This window comes from Sebastes fasciatus, chromosome 8, assembly GCF_043250625.1.
Source record: "Sebastes fasciatus isolate fSebFas1 chromosome 8, fSebFas1.pri, whole genome shotgun sequence".
NCBI lineage: Eukaryota > Metazoa > Chordata > Actinopteri > Perciformes > Sebastidae > Sebastes > Sebastes fasciatus.
Genome location: NC_133802.1, coordinates 15,802,235 through 15,824,546, shown reverse-complemented (window position 1 = coordinate 15,824,546; position 22,312 = coordinate 15,802,235). Strand labels below are relative to the sequence as shown.

At 39.3% G+C, this 22,312-nt stretch overlaps 1 long non-coding RNA gene across 1 annotated transcript in view; it reads right to left on the bottom strand.

Moving 5' to 3' along the window:
- Nucleotides 1-1,450: 1,450 nt before the first annotated feature.
- Nucleotides 1,451-22,312, bottom strand: part of LOC141772075 (uncharacterized) — an 84,748-nt gene continuing 63,886 nt past the window's right edge. The window contains exons 3-4 of the long non-coding RNA XR_012594843.1: nucleotides 17,293-17,360; nucleotides 1,451-1,659 (exon numbers count right to left, since the gene is read on the bottom strand). This is a non-coding gene — a long non-coding RNA (uncharacterized LOC141772075). The remainder of the gene's footprint in view (nucleotides 1,660-17,292; nucleotides 17,361-22,312) is intronic.

The following is a 22,312-nucleotide window of genomic DNA, read 5'->3' as shown; positions in this document are numbered from 1 at the left end:
CTTGATTGCAATTTGCAACCAAGTATTAATGATAATAGCTTCACTAGAAAGTACCTTGTGGAGTTTTTACTAGACTCTGAAAGTAAACATAACTGTGCTTTTTTTTTTTTACAAGAAATCTCCACAGGGAACCTTTAAGTCTATGTTACAGGAACTTGTTACAGTAATATTATTAACAATGTGTCATCTCTATTTAATTTGCTTGCTGTATGCTTTGTTCTATGTACTCCTTTTAATTGTAAAGTGTATAGAGTGGTGCAGGGATGATGTATTTTTGTAGGCCAACCAGGAAATTAGTAACGCACTGGTTCCCTTGACAAAAAAACAATAGGATTTTCCATTGGGTTTTGGATTATTGCAGAAAGTAAGCTCTGTTGCAAAACACACGTTTATTATACTTAACATGTTTTGTTCTGTAAGATAATCTTCACAAATGAACACCACTTTATGAATATTGAAGTGTGAATGCAATCAACAGAAGTAAAAAGCTTACATTAGGCCATAAAGAAACTACACCACGGTTGCATGACCGTGAGTATACACAACAAGGCTGTATGTAAAGGTGGACCAGTGTTCGTCATGATGATGTTTAGTAGTCTCATTTAGCCACTTGTTAGCAACCGCCTTTTTTAAGACAAGTAAAAGCTTCAAAATACCTGAGTGGGATATTTACTGATGTATTTTATATCGTAGAACAAAATGTTAAAATGTATTAAGCTTGTGTTAACCACAGACCTTATTTCAGGCATTTAACTAAAAACCCAGACGAGGGAACCGGATGTGCTAAAATGCAAACTCATTTCCGGATTTTCGGATTCATTCCTGTAGCACTCTATTGGGACCATACTGCACTTTAAACAACAATTGATTGATTGTTCAAGTAGTATCTGTCCTTTAAAAGTGGGGGACTATGTATAGAAAGGGATAACATTCCTGCACTCGTTTTCTTATGTGGATTCAAACACCCTCAGATTAAAGCTGAGAATTAGCTCTTTAACCTCATAGTCATTGTTTTATTTCCCATAGTTGTGTATTTGCAGAGGTCTCTCTCGAACTGACTCTGATTAGTTTGATTTCCATGTCAGGTAAAATGTTCTCAACAGAACTATTACCTCATCAATCAACATTAGCTCAGTGAAGCATTTAAAACACAAGTGTTGAGAAATTAATATGTATGAGTTATTAGTGTTGATTGCATATATATATATATATATATATATATATATATATATATATATATATATATAAACCAGAGATGTGTTTTTGTTCAAAGGATGGTAAAAAAACATTGGAATTATTGAAATTTAACTAATTTGAATGAATCAGTTAAGAGTTTGATCGCACAGCACCGTTGGAGAATTAAGCCTTTCAATCATGACAGTGGGAGCAACACATTTCAAGAAACAATAGCTTCAGTGAATACATTCAACATAACAATCCAAATCCAAAGTAAAAATAACGCTGTATTTATTCATTGTTGCAATCACATGGCATTTTGTGGGTGCACACTGAATAGCAAAATGAAGACAAAACAGAGGGAACGAGATGAAAGCTGTGTCGAGTTTCTGAAAATGTTTCCGTTTTTCCTCGTTCCTCTGTCTTTTTTTTTTTCCCTCTGATGTATTTTTCCAGAGGAACATGAGATTCAGCAAACGGCTGCTGTGAGCAAACAAAGCAAACAAATGACAGTCAGTCCTCATTGTAACTTAGCGGTGATGGATGGTGATGTGCCCTGAAAACACGGTAAGAAATACTCTCTGTTGTTGTAAATGATGTTCTCGCAAATAAGAGGAATGTTTGGAAACTATCTGCAAGATCCTGACTGACGCTCAAAACAAGCCGCAGACGATTCATCACATTTTAACGTTTCCACATTACATGTGCTTCATTATCTGGAAAGAACACGGCAGTCAAATTAATAAGGCAAATAGTCTTTTCTTCTCTATCTACAGGGGGATAGAGCGTCTTGTGACGGATGTATTTTAAGTGTAGACAGTGTTCGGACAATTAGCTCCTACTTCGGTCAGAAAAATCCAATTAAGTGGATCTATAGCCCCTGGTCAGTGCTTTTTTTTTTTTTTAAACAGCCATAGGATTGTATGGCATGTGTGATCGAAAATGGTCACCAGGAAGATGTGAAAAATGTTAAAACGTATAGGTATAGATGTTGTATTGTACAATCCAACAGCTGTGAATTCTTTACAGTTGGAAAATAAAAATCTTCAGCATTCCCTCAATCAATAAATGGCCTGACAGTAACCTCAGCCATATGCTTCTCATAGACATGCGTTTGGATCACCCTGCATTAAACATCTGCGTCTCCTAAATGCCACTGTTTGTCGCCTCTGAAGTGTCTCAATTACCACTGATGCTATCGGAGCCTAAGTGGGCCCACGTGGCGTAGGTTGCGGGGCATTTGTTAAGTGGGCCTTTGTCGTCGCGTTTCAGGGTTAATGCGGAGTGTGAGCTAATCCACTGGCCACTCAATAGCTTTAACAGCGCATGAAATCTCTTTTGTTAGTAAACCCTGTGCTTCGGGCCATATCTGAAATTGATCACTGTTCCCGCTCCCTTCCTCTCGTCATGGTGCTTTGGAGGAAGGAGTATCGACAGACATCCGCGGGAAGGGAAATAGGCACTGATAGAGTCTGCTGGGAGGAATTAATAGAGGCAGAACAGAGAGGGAACACCACTGAGAGATGGCCATCTATCTATCTATCTATTCATCTATCTATCTATCTATAGAATGTAATTAAAAATCTTTAGGTTTTGGTCTGTCGCTCAGACAAAACAAGCAATTTAAAGATGTCACCTTGCAGTGGCCATTTGTCACCATTTTCTGACATTTCATACATTTTAAATGATGTATTGATTAAAAGGGTACTCCGGCAATTTAATGTTTTACTTCCATAAAGAAACTCACAAGAGATATATTAAAAAGAGAAAATGATGCAGCAGAGGCTGAGATATCATGACTTATAGTCCCCAGAGTGGGTTAAGCTCCAAAACCACTGGATCCTACAATTCCCAACATGCAACCCAATAGCGTCTTTCTTTCATCAGACCCTCACTGATCTGGTAAATGCTTTGAAACTCCAAGAACCCAATTTTTTTAAAGGCTTTCTATTAAAAATGGTGTGGTCTCCTAGTCAAAACCGAGATACCCATTTGACATCATCAGGTTAGTTTTCTAAATTTTTTAAATACATTTTCACAGTAGTACTCCTTGTGACAATAAACGTCTTATATACAGTCTATGAATTCTACACATAAAAAAAAGTGGATGTAGTCACCATAACGTCACCCATTGGTTTGTGGACCGCCGTTTTGAAGCCTGAAGTTCGGCATTTTGGCCATCGCCATCTTGGTTTTTGGCCGTTGCCATCTTGGCTTTTTGGAACCAGAAGTGACACGAGAGGATGGAGCTAAGTACAACCGAATCCTGAATAAGACATTTTTAGGCGACCAAATGGGGTTATAATTAACTTTTATGAACTGAACACACTGTGAAAGGGTTAAAGTTGAAAGCCAAAAACACAGAAAACACTCAGACTGGATAACACCGTGGTAGCAACCTGTCAATCACAAGGTAGTCACGCCCTACAGCATACCCTGCTTTATGGTCTATTTGACTCTAAATGGGACCATAATTTACTAACTGAATATCATGTTGTACTAAATAAGACTTGAAACTAGCGATTGAGACCATAAACTCATGTTTACAATGTTTACTGAGGTAATAAATCAAGTGAGAAGTAGGCTCATTTCTCATAGACTTCTATACAATCAGACTTCTTTTTGCAATGAGAGGAGTCGCCCCCTGGTGGCTAATAGAAAGAATGCAAGTTTAAGGCACTTCAACATTGGCTTCATCTTTCCGACCCGGAGGTTGCACAGTGCTAGAATTGGTGGCCTGCCCCTTTAATTGGAAAAATAATGGACACATTAGTTGAATCATAATTAGCACTTGCAGCTCTTTACTTTATTATTTGTGCCTATATGGTACTTGACAACAAAGCGTCATTGAGATTTTAATGAGATAACACACCGTAGCCAAAATAGTGGAGTGTTACAAACATGCACCCTGTGGTCGAAGCAAACATTGAGACAGATGTCAGTTTGACTGTTGCCCAGATATCCATAGTTTCAGTGCTGCTGACATATGTAGGAGTTGGCATTCATGATGTCCAAAACGTCCATCAGAAACCCATGAGCACTCCAACTTCCTGCTTTTACTGTAATTGCTTTATCGCACTAGCAACTGCTTAAATTGAGAAAAACAACACATTTTCCCACTGTGCAGCAGGAGCATGTGGGCAGATTTTCCGCATTCCCTTCACCTCCTGCTTAAATACAAGTAAGACGTTTTATTCTAAAAGCAGTAAACAGGTGCAGGAAGGCCTTTTGTTTGCAACAGCACAGCAGCCCAGATGCCAGAGTGAAGCAGAGTGAATTTTTTTGGTATTGAGTGCTCAGTCATGATTTTTAGACTGTGGAAGGATAGATCGTGAGCTGGGAATGAACAAATGGATGGAATTGAATATGCTTTACCTCCACTCAGTTAAACTCTTCAACTGGAAAATTGTGGACTAATAGTATTAAGAACCAAAATGACAAATGGGAAGTTGTATATTCACAATGCCCAGTGCAGCCATACATTAATAACTCTTTGGGACATTTGCTGAGCTGAAATATTGATTTTCTTTTTCAAGGACATAGTGCTCTTGTGAAGTCCGAAAATAAATCACTGAAAAGTTGCACCAAAATCTGTCCATTGTATTCAGCATACATCAAACCCATAAAATGTTTGTTTCTGTTGTGAAAACAAACATAACGCAATTCTTTTGCCCCCGTAAACCAACCATTATACCCGTTAGAGTGCTATCGGTCCAGGTTTTGTTGTCCGTGTTTGACAAGAGACAAACCACTAAGTGCAAAGTCGCCAGGCTTCTATATTGAACCCGTTAAGAGCTCTGTTTATGTGTTATTATGTACATTGTTCTGCACCACTTTGAAGCCTTATTTTGTTCCCAGATCACAGCTTTTATTTTTTTCCCCCCCCTCATTCTCACTCGCCTCCCATTTGATATTTTGCCAGTGACTACGGAGGCAAATCCAACAGATGTTTCCAAGGCCACTGGAGTGAAACTAGCAAACACTCATTTGATTGTTTTGTGATTTTTTTTGGCAGCAATCGGGACATTTCGTGCCCTCTGTTCAAAAGAGAGCACCATGAGAAAACTTTTCTCTCCTTAAGTGATGGGTGAAATATAAAGTTCTGGTGCTGTGGTGCGTCCTCCCGGTATGTGTGCACCCTCTCTGAGCATCTGTGAGCTTTGAGTGACTGACAGCTGATGGGTCTATGTCAAACTTTTGAAAGATATGTCTGTCTCCGAAGCATTTCTGTGTGCATGTGTCTGTCCTCACATCTCCAATCGGCCATGTTTCTGACTATGATCAATCAGCATCAGTGTCTTTAGCTGGAGCCATGCCTCCCCACCCTTAACAAATCTCTACACCGCTCCCCTCCTCTACAGCATCTTCTGATCAGCGGCAGCCTCGGAGCGGGCTGCTGTACGTTTGGGGGGGAGGAACAGCTGCACGGCTCTGTGACACATGACAAGTGCAAGTTCCAGCTCTGATCCGTTTTCTGTAAAGAATCATTAGCTGCAGAAAACGCAGCTGTGTCACGCAGGTTCACAGCTCAATCGCTACAATCTATCCCCCTCTCTGGATTCTACCTCGGAGCGGGATGAGACGGAGACGTCCCCCTGCACCGTCTCCTCTCTCACACTTCCCATTACCCGTTTATTTATTTCATTCTTTAATGAGCTGACCTTAACGAGCGCTGACAGCGTGTCTGGCGTCTGGGCCTCCTCATCACTGTCACCGGAACGACCTCCTCCCAAGTGACAAACTCGTGTCTAAATGGGGATGTGAGAGGCTGCTGGGCTATGTTTAACTAGCAGGGCACCTACAGAGACAGCCTTGTCTAAGGGGTTGGCTTCACGTTTTCAATACCGCCTCTCAATTGTTCTTTTTTTTTTTTCTCTCTTCCTGATGCTTGATTGTGGAGAGATTTGTGGTGTGAGATGAAAGCCATGTTGTCAAGCTGTCTGTTTCTCTGCTTGACACACACTTGGAAGTTGAGTAGGTACCATAGTGGGAGGGGGGTGGGCTCTTGTGATGTTACAGACAATTGCACCGCTCCAGTTCTCTGTGTCATCTATCCTGCTGTTTATAAAAGACTGTGTGACCTGCCTCTGCTTCCACTGAGAAACGTGGGACTTGATGTGTGTTAACTCCGCCTCTTACACAGACAACAATGATACAGAAACTAACAAGCAAAAGGGCTTTGATCGAACAGATATTCTTCAAATTTCATTTAGTTTCATTTCATTTATTGGTTTATTTAAACCTGCAGTAGGCAAAATGTTTTTGGCATCATTGGGCAAAAACTCCATAATAACCTTTTCAGCATATTGTAATTCAAGTGTCAGAGAGAAAACTAGACTTTCTGCACCTCCTCATCTCTCTGTTTTCAGGCTTTAAAAAATCTAGCCCGTGACGGGAGACTTTGGCCAATCACAGGTCATCTCAGAGAAAGAGCGTTCCTATTGGCTGTTCATTCAACAGGCAGCTGTCAATCACTCGCAAACTCCGATCAAACTAGGCAGCGCTGATCAAATATGACTCAATAGCCTGTTACTGTAATGCCTATTTCTCGCCTCAAATGTTTTCAGAAACATTTTGATCGGAGTTTGCGAGTGATTGACAGCTGCTCAGAGACGGCAAGGCTCCAGCTCGGCTCTGACTGGTTGTTTTCCTCCGGTCTGTGAAATCTTGCAGATGCCATTAGGAGCACCGGAGGACACAGAGGCACATTATTTTTTTTCAGATTACCCGTCTCAGGCACTACTGTCAGGATATAGTGACCGGTTTATAAAAATAACTTTTTGTTAATCATATTTGCTCCATTTCTACCAACTGCTGCTTTAATGACAATATAACAACATATAAACAATAAATCCACATTAATAAATACACCCATATGACATATATCAGACCTTAATGACAATATGACTGTGTGTATTTCAACCTTTTTTAAACATTTAGTTAGTAAATAGACGTAGAACACTCTCATTTGGCCTCCTAAATCTCCCTGTGTGGTAACAGATGAGGACGGTATAGCGGAGGACCAGTGATAGACTGTATCTGTCAGGGTTACCTTAGCAGAGGAATAATGACGCCTCCTGGTAGAATTAAACTGATGAAACCATTAATTCTGTAAACACAAATTGCACTGAACTTTTCAAATCCCCAACAAACTACGATGGCAAACACTAATGAACAATTTATCTCAATGAATCCATTTGTTTCTCATTAGTCAGCACTGCAGTCAGTGTTTGGGTTTTTGCATGTGCATTGTGTGAGTCGCTCCCTCGAGTACTTACAGAAACTGGCCACATTTCCTCTCTCTGCTTTTATCAGCATTTCTGTTTGGTAAATTTGTGAGTGCTGCTCAACTCACACTGCAAATGACTAACAAGGACGGTGTTCCAGTAATACAAATGTTTTGTTAGACTTTGCATCTGCGACTGAAGCATTTTTAATGTTTCCAGCACAGAAGCCTTCAGAAACACTGCACACTGTGATCTCTATCTGGAATTTAGAAAAAGATATTTAATTATAGTGCTGGAAGACAAAATTTCAATTACAACTAAAAATGTTTTTAGGTTTATATTTGACAGCAGTGTTAAAAGAATAGTTTGACAGTTTGGGGAAATACAATCATTTGTTTTTTTGCCAGGAGTTAGATGAGAAGATTGATACCACTCTCATGTCTGCATGGTAAATATGAAGCTACAGCCAGCAGCTGCAAAATCAACCTACCAGCATGTTATATCTCATCTGTTTAATCCTTACAAAAACCAAGGTGTAAAAATGACAAGTTGGGGTTTCATGGGGGGTTTTATAAGCCAGACCATACTTGCCAACCATGTGACCTTAAAAATAGGGATGATTTTAAAACCCAAGCGGGGGGTCTGGTGGTCCTCCCCAGAAAAAATTGAGTTTCAGAAACTTTGTATCCTGCATTCTGGTGACTTTAAAAGACTGAAAATAACAAAATAATTACACTGCAACAGCATTTTTATATTAAACTTTTAATTTACCTTTAATTCTCAAAATAGAAAAATGAATAATTCGCCCCTCTGGCGTAAACTTGTGTGTATCTCAAGCACAAACTAATATTCATCAGTTTTTATTAATTTTTCGCCCCTGCTTGAGTATTTTTTTTCAGATAGTGTCTCAATTTCTCTCTCCGTCTCTCACTGAAGGCCCTTTCAGACACGACGTGACAATGGCACTACTGCGCTCTGAAACCCGTTATTTCCAAATGCTTGCGTTGCGGCACGGCGGCTTTTCGCTACGTCAAGCGAAGCCCCAAGTTGGGCGCTGCACGCTGTGATGTGCGCTTAACCCAGCGGCAAGCACAGCTCAAACTGCGCTGTGTCGCAAGCATAGACTGCTCTCTTCCGCCGGGAAATGATATTTGGTGTAGCTCTATTGTCGTCTGGGTGGAACCAGAGCTTATAGATGCTGTCCAGTGTCAGAAACAGCTTCAGATAACCAAAATGAAAAAAAAAGCATGAAAATCTGCCATAAATCTGAAGAAATACGGGAGAAATGTGACCCCGGGAGGAAACAAGGAGTGGGCAATGAAAAACGTGAGTCTCCCGGGAAAATCAGAAGGGTCGGCAAGTATGAGCCAGACTATTTCATGGCCGGGCGCAATGACTTCCTGGACTCGTCAATGTGAGGTTGCCAGGCAACCAGCGGAGTCACTGCTCCTGGACATTAATGTGATCTATTGTTCTTCTCTTCTCAGCATATAAGCACGGTTCAGATTAAATGTAGGGCCATAAACGAATGATTCACATTTAGTTTTCTATCGTAAGTAAACTTGTAGACTCCAGCTTTATTTTGCCTTTCTTTCTACACACAATAGAGAAGAAACGAAGATAACTGCTACGAGTTTTAACCTAACAAAAGACATTTTAAGGGGCAGCAACAGAAAGGAAGAATTTAAATTGTGTATAGGTCTTCCTTCTGTTTTTGAAGACCCAACACCAAAGTACAGTACATTACAAAAGAGGGTGACAAGGTCTGTTCTGTTTGTCTTTCGGGCCATTGTCTTTTTCTTTTTCTTTTCTTTTTTTTTATCTCTGCCGCCATCTGGTCACAACAGCAGAAGCTGGATAATACTTTTGCTGTTCCTCTTTATCACATCTAGATATAAATACATATGTGTGCTGATGTTAATACGCCATTCTGACTCAACAGATTGACAATTGACACAAAACTCCCACTGGTTAACTATTGCATTCCTCCCCTGTTTGCTCTCCTTTCAGTCTGAGTTGCCCTTTTCAATAAGTTTCAATGACAAAATGGTAAATCTAGTTAATTAGCTGTATCCTAATGATGGCAAACTTGAATAAGAATTTGCACTACAAAAAATCCAGTGGACTTCCGGTTATGGCTCCTGCTCTGTTGCTAATCCTGAAATTAATAATATCTAAACAATCCCAATCAACGTAAAAAAGTGTCACAACTTGAAAGTATAGGTGTACTACAAAAGAATATGCTGAAAAAAGTGACTAACCTAGGACAACTGAAGGGCTCGTTAATGATGAAAACGTGCCAGGACCCGACTTCGAAGGCCCTGCCGAGGCAGGTAACGCCGATGACACTAAAAACATGTAAAATCCCTCCACTATGGACATCATGATGGCTATACAATCAAGATTTTCTTACTGAAATAGAAGGCGTATTGGCAGCTATTAAGAATGCCACTAAGGAGGCAGAACAGTGCATATCTAGAGCTGATGACAGCTGATTGAGAAGAAGAGTTTTCAGGGATGGGCAGAATAAACATGACATCTCTAAGCAATTATTATTACTTAGAACTCAATACAATGAGTTAACACCTGATAAGGCTGCTGCAAATGTATTGAGGCTCAAACTACGATCAAGGAGAAAAGTCTGGTAGACTCCTTGCATGGTGCATCAAACAACAGCAAACAGAGAGGGCAATTACTAATGTTGAGGATGCAAACAGGAATATTATAGATGATCCACTGGAAATGAATGCAGCATTTAAAAATGTCTATGTAAACCTCTACAGATCTGAGTACACTGTCAGTGTTGATATCCAGACTAAATTTCTCAGACAAACTTAACATTCCCAAGATAACTGAGGAAAGTAAGAAAACTCTGGATAAACAACTAAGCAGAGTTGAGATATCAGACGCTAGAGGTGCATTAAAAGGCTGGAAAAACAGACTTATACAAACACGTTAAAGATAAAATTGATAAAAAAAGATAAAGATAAAACTCCTCTTTTTGACATGTATTTGGAATCTTATATTTATAGTTATCTATCTGTTTCGATGAGACAGGCTTTGATAATTCGGCTTCCAAAACCAGGTAAACTAATACTAAATGTGAGAATATCAGTCCTATATGTCTGATAAAAACGGATAAAATCCTCAGTAAAATCTTGGCAAAGAGGCTAGAGGGTGTACTTTCAGGTATTGTGGAGGAAGATCAAAATGGGTTTATAAAGGGAAGACACCTTGTGATTGACAGGTTGCTACCACAGCGTTGTCCAGTCTGGGAGTTGTCTTTTCGTCTTTCAACTTTAACCCTTTCACAGTGTGTTTTCAGTTCATGAAAGTTAATTATAACGTTGTTGGTCGCCGGAAATTGTCTTATTATGTCGGTTGTACTTAGCTCCACCCTCTCGTGTCACTTCTGGTTGCGAAAAGCCCAAGATGGCGACAGCCAAAAACCAAGAAGGCGAAAAAGAAGACATGAAAACGGCAGTCCACAAACCAATGGGTCACATAACAGTGGCTACGTTCACCTCTTATATACAGTCTATGTATATTGCATAGTAATTAGTAATGCTGACATTTATATATGAAGCCAAAAAAGACACACACATGTATGAAAATGGCACTGATAAGCCACTAAAAACAATCTCGCCAGAAGGTCCATTCAGTAGCTTTTCTGGAGCTTTCAATTAGAAGTTATGATCTTCCTTCACAGCAAAGAGTTGCCCATGTATGTAGATGTTCATTTTATTTTTTTAACTTTTTTTTCTGAGCAATTTCATGACTTCTCGTTTATGTTAGCCTTAAACGTTGAGATTCAAAGCTCATTCTTGACATTGGAAACAACAAATAATTCATGAAATGTGAATAAAAATACTTACAAATTTAACTTGAACATCTTAATTTCCATGACAAACATCCATCTGCTGATAGAGATTGTGTAAACTGGTCGGAACAGCTATTGCACTGGGTTGATCTTGTGTTGAGACTGTTCTTGTCAGCTGCTGTTCCATGGTCAAGAATAAACTTTCAGTCTCAACCGGCAACAATGAAGTTTAATTGGCAAAAGCCAGCATGACTGCGTCTTAGCTAAGATGACATGCTTTTGACGTGACAGGTGCAATTTCTAACATAATGAAGCCATTTAAGTCAGTAATTTCTAGCATTTACAGACTACAGGGGTGCCCCGGTGGCTCAGAGTAAACAGTTTCTAGTGTTTTTTCCAGGCCAACAGTGAACGGTAGAAGTGACAATTAGGGGTTCAGTATCTTGCCCAAGGATACTTCGACATGCAGATCAAACCGCCGATCTTCCGAATAGCGGACGACCTGCTCTGCCTCCATAGCCACAGCCACCACATGTATGGAAACTAATGATTCACATTTAGTTTTCTATTGTAACTAGACTCCAGCTTTATATGCCTTTGTTTCTTCACACAATAGTGAAGAAACAAAGATAACTTCTACAAGTTTTAATCTAACGGCAGAGCGGAAGCTCAAAGCATTTTACTTTTGTATATGTCTTCCTTCTGTTTTTGCAGCTCCAACACCAAAGTACAGTACATTACAAAACTAAGAGGGTGACAAGGTCTGTGCTGTTTGTCTTTCAGGCCAATTCTTTGGTTTTGATCTCCGCCATCTGGTCAAAACAGCAGACACTGGATAACACTGTTTCTGCTTCTCTTCATCACATCTAGATATAAATGCACATGTGCAGATGTTAACACGACATTCTGACTCAACATATGTTGACTACTGAGACAAAACACCCACTGGCTAACTATTGTACTCCTCCCCCGTTTGCTCTCCTGCCAGTCTCTGTTGCCCTTTTCAAGAAATTACAATGACAGAATCGTATATCTAGTTATTTAGCTGCATCCAAATGATGGCAAACTTGAATAAGAATTAGCATTTTAAAAAATCCAGTGGCAGTGAAGCCATAAAAAGTACACACATATGTATGAAAATGGCAATGATTAGCCAACAAAAAAAATCTCTCAACAAGGTCCATTCAGTAGCTTTTCTAGAGCTTTCAATTAGAGTACATGATCTTCCTTCACAACAAAGAGTTGCCCATGAAAATGTAGTTGTTAAAATTTTCAGGACTTTCAGGAATTAGCCTTAAACATTGAGATTCAAAGTTCATTCCTGACACTGGAAACAACAAATGGTGAATGAAATGAGAATAAAAAATACTTGAACATTAAATTTAACTTGAACATTAAATTTCCATGACAACCATCCATCTGCTGATGGAGATCGTGTGATCTGGTTGGGAACAGAACTCCGTACAGTATATATATACAGAGTAGATCTTGTGGTGCTGCTCTGGTCTGCTGTTTCCAAGGTCAAGAATAAACTTTCAGTCTCAACAGGGAACAATGAGATTTAAGTGGCAAAAACCAGCATGACTGCGTCTAAGCTAAGATGCAATGCTTTTAACATGACAGGCGCAATTTCTAACATAATGAAGCCGTTTAAAGTCAGTAATTTCTAGCATTTCAAGTGTCAGACTACAGGGGTGCCCCGGTGGCTCAGAGTAAACAGTTTGCAGTGTTTTTTTTCCAGGCCAAGCAATGATATGGACCACAATGCATTGTGGGCAACTGGTCCTTCTGGGTTCTCAGGAACCACAACATAGGGAGACCTTCTGCACTCAGTGATCCACCTGTTGAATGTTCTGCAATAGAGCTGCAACCATTAATTGATTAGTTGTCAACTATTAAAATAATCACCAACTATTATTATAGAAATTCCAGCTTCTTAAATGTGACTATTTTCAGGTTTATTTACTCCCATGAGAGTAAACTGAATATCTTTGAGTTGTGGACAAAACATTTGAGGACGTCATCTTGGGCTTTAGGAAACACTGATCAGCATTTTTCACTATTTTCGGACATTTTATAGACCAAACAACTAATTGATTAATCAAGGAATTTATAGACAGATCAATTAACAATGAAAATAATCGTTAGTTGCAACCCTACTCTGCAATCAATACTGAATAATTTCTGATTAAGGCACTTGTTGAATTTCAAATAATAATCCAAAACAATTTTTTTACCACACAGCTGAACTGTAACTTGCTGTTTTCACATGAAAGTAATTGGTATAAACTGCTGCAGGCAAAAAGTTGAGACAGCTAACTGCAACAACAGCAATTTAAGGTCGGCTATCTACAACAGTTGCATTGCAGCGATAATGAGGTTCGAAGAAACTGTCTTTGTTTCAGTATATACGATAGGCTACTCTTCAGTATACGAACACACTGGTGCACACAGACATAAAAGGACACAAAATTATGGGATCCTTTGTGTGTTTTCCCCAGGAAACCCTTTCAGATGTTGGCGAGAAGTCACAAAAAGTAATGGCCCCTTTTCAGGAAGGTCAGGTCTGCTCAGACCTCTCGTACAATTTATGAGCACAAATTGAGAACATCACACAAAACTGCACTTTAGTCTTACTGGAACTGACTCGCGGTTCATAGCGAGATACGTCTCCATCATGTGGAAATAAGGCTCATAGCGGTTAAACCCAAAGACCTACATAAACTCATACACAAGTATGTATTTATTGAGGATATTCTACTATACATTGTGCACTGGTTGGCCTTTAATACCCGTTTCCCTTCTTCTGTTTGTAATAAAAAAAGATACCTATAAGCCTGAGAGAACCAGTGCTTAAGAATAGCTTACTTTCTGTGTGATAAACTACTGGTCTAAAAATTTACAGAGAAGATGAACCAGTCGCTGTGAACAGGCGCTGCTTTTATGTCTCCACTTATCAGCAAAGTTCCTGTGTGGATTAGTTCTAATCCCCTGCCATTATGGCCACAATGCTTTCATTAAATAACCCGACATATTGTAGCAAAAATGTGTTGGTTATATAATGAAACCACCGAGGATATGCCAGGAGGGTGCAATGAAGAATACCCAAAATGAGAGATGAACATTCAGCGTGGCTTAGCCTAATAACACACTGACTAGGCTTGTTATGGCACCAGATTATTATAGGAGGAGAAAGGGTTTTTATTCTGGATGGTATTATTAAAGATTAATTAAAATTCGAACAAAAGGAAATGCTCAAATGAAGGCAAAAATATAAATATATAATCTCAAAATAGCTGGCACGCAAAGAGCATTAAAGCTTTGGTGTGCCCATACATTTTCAAGATAATGCTGAATAGTGCATTTGACAAAGTTATATTCTGTGTTCAACTGCTATAAACATTTCATGGCTGTTAACCTGAAAACACATTAAGATATCTGTCTTTAAAGGGGCAAACTGTAAGTTTAAACACAAAATACATGTTAAATGTTGTATGATATTTTCATTTGCAGTGGTAGACAACATTCACTTTCATTTTATGCCATTTCAACAGTGGCCGACAAAGGGAAATGCACCACAACAGCCCAAAACATTTCCATTAGGAGAAACATGCTGCAGCTACATAAACAATGCCAATTTAAAAACGCATATGAAAATCCAAAACAAATACAACGGAAATTTTCTGCAAACGAAAAACCGTGCTGCAGAAAGTCAAAACAAATACATTACCAGCAAAAACGCTGCAACTACAGAAACGAAGCAACTCCAAAAACACACGAACCCTGAAAACAAATGCAACAGAAAAACGCTGCATATCCAGTCAACCATAGACTGTACATAAGAAGTGGACGTAGTCACCGTGACGTCACCCTTTGGTTTGTGGATTGTCGTTTTGAAGCCTCGAGTTCGGCATTTTTGCCGGCACCATCTTGGTCTTTGGCCGTCACCATGTTGTTTTTTTTGCAAACAGAAGTGACAAGAGAGGGTGGAGCTAAGTACAACTGAAAAGTGAATAAGACATTTTTAGGCGACCAAAGGGGTTATAATTAACTTAAACAAACTGAAAACAAACTGTGAAAGGGTTATAGTTGTAAGACGAAAACTCTGACAATTCCCAGACCGGACAACGCCGTGGTAGCGACCTGTCAATCACAAGGTAGCCACGCCCTAAAGCATCCCCCGGTTTATGGTCTATTTGACTCTAAATGGGACCATAATTCACTAAATGAACATCATGCTGTATTGAAGAAGACTTGAAACTAGCAATTGAGACCATAAACTCATATTTACAATGTTTTACTGAGGTAATAAATCAAGTGAGAAGTAGGGTCATTTTCTTCTACACAATCAGACTTCTTGTTGCAACCAGAGGTGTCGCCCCCTGCTGGCTGTTAGAAAGAATGCAAGTTTAAGGCACGTCCTCATTAGCTTCACTTCTCAGACACAGAGTCGCCCACTGCAGTCAACACAACGGAAGTTCTCGGCCTCTAGGAGGAGCGCTTAGTGGAACAGCTTGATTTTCCACCAGAGAGAGTGACCAGATGAGATAGTGTGTTTGTTTTTGAAGCGGGAAGAAAAGTGGAGTAAAGAGGCAACATAAAAAGGCACATATTCTTTTTTACATTTGGCCTTAGTCTTTTACAATATTATAAAAGAACAACAGATTTACATAGCTAGTGTTAGCTATTTTATAATATTGTAAAAAAAACAAAAAACATATGTGTCCGTTTTGTTGACTGGAATTGCAGCGTTTTTCTGTTGAATTTGTTTTCGGAGGTTTCTGTGTTTTTGACTTTGCTTGGTTTCTGTATTTGCAGCGTGTCTGCTGTTCATGTATTAGTTTTGGCTTTCTGCAGCACCTTTTTTCATTTGCAGCACGTTTCCGTTGTTGCATTTGTTTTGGATTTTCATTTGTTTTTGAATTGGCATTGTTTCTGAAGCACGGTTCTCCTAATGGAAACGTTTGGGCCATGCAAAAGTATTTTACATAAAATGGGAGGAGATGTTTCTTTTGATGAAAGGAGACTCACTTACAGATAAACTTGCCTCTGCCTAAATTCATGCATCAAACAGAAGGTCAAAGCTGAACATTTTTGGCATTTTCATTCATTCCAACAAATCAGGGTAGATTCAAATCAATATGCTGCATTTAAATGTACACCTCAACACGTTATATCAATAATTCATACAGAGCAGAAAACAAAACGGGCTACATTATTCATGTACGAATGTTGCAGCAGAAAACCACGGTGTAAAGAAAGTGACATATGGCAGCAGCACGTCTGTCTGACCGCGTCTTTCCTCTTTGATTCCGTGAGCACACAGTAGGTTTTTGATGACAGTGAAATTAGTAATTAAGGATAGTGATGGTACTTTGAAGGCAGAGCTTGACTCATATTTTTTTTCTCGTGGCATCTTTATGCTGCACTTGCCAAAGTGTGAAGGGGCATACTGCTATTGTAATTTTCCAGCTGCCATGTATAGTGCTTACTAGTCTCTAAGGTACAGTAGTGTCATATACAGAAAAATCTACCAGAAAACTCCAAAATTAAATGCTACACTACTTAGAAAATAAAACAATTGAATAATAGATATGGAAAATGATGCTACATTGAAAGTATTTGTGGGGAGCTCATCCTTTAACATCCTTTGATCATGAAGGGAATAACAGAAGAAGACACGGACTAGCATCTCATGAGCAAATTGCAGCAGTCAGACTGGCTTATCTTCAGACAGCTGAATGCTGCAATGATGTGCAGTAAAACTAGTCCTAAAGTTGGATGCCAGGCATCAGAGCAAATAATGAAGACACAACAGAGAAATGAGTTTACAGTGATTCAACATACTGTAGCTATAGCTTTTTTTCTGTCTTTACCCATCAGCACTTTTCTGCATTTTCACACATGGTGTCCTCACACCAAGACAGCATAGTTTGCAGCAGTGGTGGAATATAACTATGTACAGTTACTTAAAGCTGATGTAGGCAAGATTGGAGCAAAAATGATTTTAAAAAGTTATTTTTATAAAACGGTCGCTATATCGTGACAGTAGTACATGAAACAGGTAACCTGAGAAAAACCATGTGCCTCTGTGTCCTCCGGTGTCCTCCGGTGTCCTCCGGTGCTCCTAACGGCATCTGCAAGATTTCACAGACCGGAGGAAAACAAGCAGTAAGAGCTGATCTGAGGTCTGCTGTCCATCTGCTGTCTATGAAAGCCGGCTGTCAATCACTCGCGAACTCCGACCAATCGGTCAAACTAGGCCGCGCTGATCAAATATGAATCAATATTATGTTACGTTAATGCCTATTTCTCGCCTCAAATGTTTTCAGAATCATCTTGTAGTGTACTGTTTAGCTGTAAAATGAGAAAGTTTGTCACGCTGCTGCCATTGTGAAATCTGGTGAAGGAACGCCAATTTCTGGTAAAATGACCGGAGCACAGCCAATAGGAACGCTCTCTCAATGAAATTACCTGTGATTGGTCAAAGTTTACCGTCACGGGCTAGATGTTTTAAAGCCTGAAAACAGAGCCATGATGAGGTGCAGAAGTCTAGTTATCTCTCAGAGTACTTGAATTACAATATGCTGAAAGGTTATTATATATATATATATACATATATATATATATGTATATATATATATATACACCCAGCGATGCTACAAACATACGATGATCTTATAGAATATGATGCATTGCTGTAGATTAAACTAGCCAACAGAATATAAAGGAGTGAAAATAAAATTAGCACAGCCATCAAAATCTACAGCAGTAAAATGCAGCATAGACATTAATGCACATCGAGTACTTTTACTTCTCATATTTTATAGGAAAAGGGTGTAACATTTTGGGGGATATGTTGTCAGAAATGGAATAAAATATTAAGTAAGTTAGTTAAGTAAGTATGTTTTCTTTAGTGTATAATCACCTGAAAATAAGAATCGTGTTTTCGTGTTGTCTGTCTGTCTGTCCTTCTGTTTGCAGGATTACTCCAAAAGTTCGGGGTGGATTTGAAAGAAATTTCTTGGAGGGGTGGAGTGTAGCACAATGAACAATCAATTAGATTTTGGTGGCGATCTGGATCATGATCCGGATTCACACATTTTTTTAAGAATTCCGAACAGCCTGAGCATTAAGACCACAGGGTGTAACACATGCTCAGTGTTACTGATGACACGTTGATGGCGCAAGACCACGCCTTCTTCCTCCTACTCCGAGCAGAGAGATACGTGTGTGGATGTGTGTGCGGGAGCTGCTGGCCATCCACGGTGAGTAAGAAAAAATCTGTAACAAGGCTGCTGAATGAGAGAGGCATCCGCAATACGTTACCCGGAAACACACCGTGTTAATAATAAGCCAACCACCTCAAGGTACCGCCAGCTGTGAGCTGTGATCTGTTTTTAAGGTCAGGCACCTTGGCAGAGGTTTGCGCTCTCCGAGTGCCATTCTAGTTAATATTATATTCCATTTCTGCCAATAGATCCCCCTAATAATTGAACACTGATCCTTTAAGTACATGTTTGCTGATGGAGTATTTCCACAGTGTGGTATTATTACTTTTACTCAAGTAAAGGATCTGAATACTTCTTTCCTCCACCACTGGTTTGCAGTGTTTCCACAGAGTGCTGTTTACCTGGAGATACATCACTATAACAAGGAAACAAGAAGCATGAGACAGCCTTAAGTTGGTCTCAGCTCCCACTCAGCTCCCAGGTTCATAATTAATTGAATGAGAGTGGGAGTCCGTGGGACTAGTTGGTGTTGGAGAGCCAACACAGCTCTCTGTCCATGCCTCTGAGTTGCTAACTAGTCCCCCAATTACTTGTTGAGGTGTGATACCCAGGGAGCTCACAGAGACACACTGCATTGGAGGACTTTTAAATGAGATATATAAGGGCAAACAAAGAATCTTCTGCATCTCAATAATTGACAGATCATTCATTATAAACGCTGGACTATGCTAAGGTATTCACTTGAACTCTGAAGAACTCTCCTAAACGACAAAACATTTGACAGCTCAGCTGTACTCGTTGCGCTGCCGTAGATGTAGAGGTAAATTACAGAGACACACATATACAAACACATACTCACAGACTCTTGCATGTCTAATCAGGACAGCCATTCTTGCTTTATTACACCCGAGATTCTCAAACAGTTTAGCCTGAGGGCCACTCTTGGAAGCTGACAGAGGGCCAGGGGCCAGTTAATATAATTGTCTGTTTTAGCTGTCAACCTTTCAACATTTTACTGTAATAACTGCACTCAAAATGGCAGGGCATGTCAGCTCCGGGTGTGATGCTGCCGAAAAGCTAAGAAATCCCGCACATATCATTCTTTCTGCCATTGCAGCAGTGTTTGATTAACTAATTTGCATCCCATCATGTAAGAGAAAATGACATGTTAGAGAACATAATATGCATGAATTAAGGAAATGAAACGGCAGTGAATTCAGTTTCCTGTCCTATAAAGTTATGTGGAAGAAGAAAATATAGACCACCTCTAACACAGCCAATTAGACTGTTGTCAGGCTATTAAATAGGCGTTATCAGTTTCTATAAGAGCCATAGATGTGGGTAAATTGGGGCCTCTTACACCCACTAGTAGGTTTTATCATCTATTCACATGGTAGATCACTGAAAGAAGATATAAAAGAAGATGACAGCAACCTCTAGTGACCGTAATAATTGTGACAGGAGCAAAAGAGGAAGTCAGGTGCTGTAGACAGTGTGAAACTCCATATACATTATGGTCTAGGTCGGGGACGCAGGGTTTCGCATCCCGTGTGAAACCAACAATGTGTAGATGTCTTTGTGTTTATACTGTAGTTATTTTAATCCAAATTGATTTTTTTTTTTTTTTACCTAAACCGAAAGAAGTTTTAGTTTTGCTTATAGCGACTGATTTAATGGCCTGATAACAAGTCAAATCGGGTGTCCAACAACGCTTGTGTGTTCAGAGCATCATGGAGGAGGTTGTGCAGCAGACAAACTCCAACCTGTTCAAAAACAACCTGGTAACTAAGTCAGATAGACAATAATAGTATAATACTGGGTTCAAATCTGAGTACCGTAAAGGTACAGTGTGTAGGATTTAGTGGCATCTAGTAGTGTGGTTGCAGATTGCAACCAACTGAATACCCCTGCACTCACTCGTCCCTTTCCAAGGGCCATCCTTACCATAATAACACTACATTAGGAGCAACGGAAGTCAGACAGCAGCTGGTGGTTCCACAGTTTTGCACTCTGCAGCTCACGTTACCGCAGTTTCACAAGCGTGTCTGAGAACTACGGTGGCCTTCAAGTAACGTAAAAACGCAAAATGCTCTCGCTAGAGCCAGTGTTTGGTTTGTCCATTCTGTGCTACATTGCAGAGCAACGTGGCGGACTCCATGAAGAGGATTCGCTCCCCATGTAGATATGAAGGGCTCATTCTAAGCTAACGAAAACACAACGATTCTTAGTTTCAGGTGATTATACACTAATGAAAGTATAGTTATGAATATTTTATTCCATTTCTGCTAATAGATCCCCCGAAATGTTACACACTGTTCCTTTAACTCAACATCACATGACAAGCCTCAATGTCCTTATATAAAGCTATAAGGAAAATTATTAATTGTAATTAATTTACATGACCCATCACTCATGGCTTATTCAGAGACATTAATCAACAACAAACCAAACATTTCAATATGTACTGAATACCCACTAGCATCTAACAGCACAACACATTGGCCTGATAGCAGCCTCCATATTGCATAGTGTTGCTTTGGCCAAAAGCATCCGCCAAATGAATAACTGTGGGATATCCAGCAATGGAAATTAAATCAATATATGCACACAGCCACACATAAATACTAATAGAAACATAATATACAAATGTAAACAAACAAAACAAAAATCTACATGTATGCACCAAGTCATGTCACAATCACTGTATGTCTGGTTCGGTTCATAAATAAATAATATATAGTCTGTAAGGCACATAAATCTATCATGAGTTATTTTCTCCTCCTATTCCATGCTTTGGAAAGAAACAAGAAAACGCATAAACATTATTGAAGGTATTGAATTATTATCCTCAGTCAATTCTAATCAAATCTGAAGCTGGGACTTTTTAAAACATTTGTCACAAATCATTATAAAATTGCACAGAATGACAAATTATTCTTGACATATTTTTGACATTTATAATCTTTATTAAACAACAGATTCTCAATTTTTCTCCAAACTGAAATATCTCAACAACTTCTGGATGTACTACTACTGTGAACTATTGACTTTTCATGTAGCGCCATCATCAGGTTAAAACTCATTCAACGTTTGTTTATGCAACGACTGTGCATCAGCCAGAATCTGGCGATACGATACATATCATGGTGCTGGGGTAACGATTCAATATATTGCGATACTGTAAGCAAGGCGATATATTGCGATTTTTAAAATTTTAGGAAAACATTCAAAATATAAAGACACACCAGAAATACACCACTTTAGAATAGGCCAAAATAACACATTTATACTACATGCAAAAACCTGCATGTGATTATCATAAAGTGGCCATAGAACCCATAGAATCCATTTTCATTCACATATCTTAAGATCAGAGGTCAAGGGATCCCTCTGAAAATGGCCATGCCAGTTTTTCCTCGCCAAAATTTAGCGTAACTTTGGAGCGTTATTTAGCCTCCTTCTCGACAAGCTACGTAGTATGACATGGTCCTTGGTTTTATTAGTTTCATATAATGCCAGTGTCTTCACTCTAGCTTTAAGACTGAGCCCGCAACAGCCTCCGAAAGATCAAATAGTGGGCGGGCCGCAGACTTTTTAAGACATCGATTAAAAATCGATAAATTTTTTTTGAGAATCGATACAATATCATAATAAATATCATAATATCGCAATATTCCTGTGTTTCAATATTTTCTTACACCCCTAGTTTGTGCCCAACATTCCCTCAGCTGTGCTTAGTGTTTAGTGATAATTAGGAAATATTAGCACGCAAACACACTAAACTAAAATGATGAACATGGTAAATATTATACCTGCTAAAGCACTTAACATTAGCTCTAAGCCCTACTGTGCCTAAA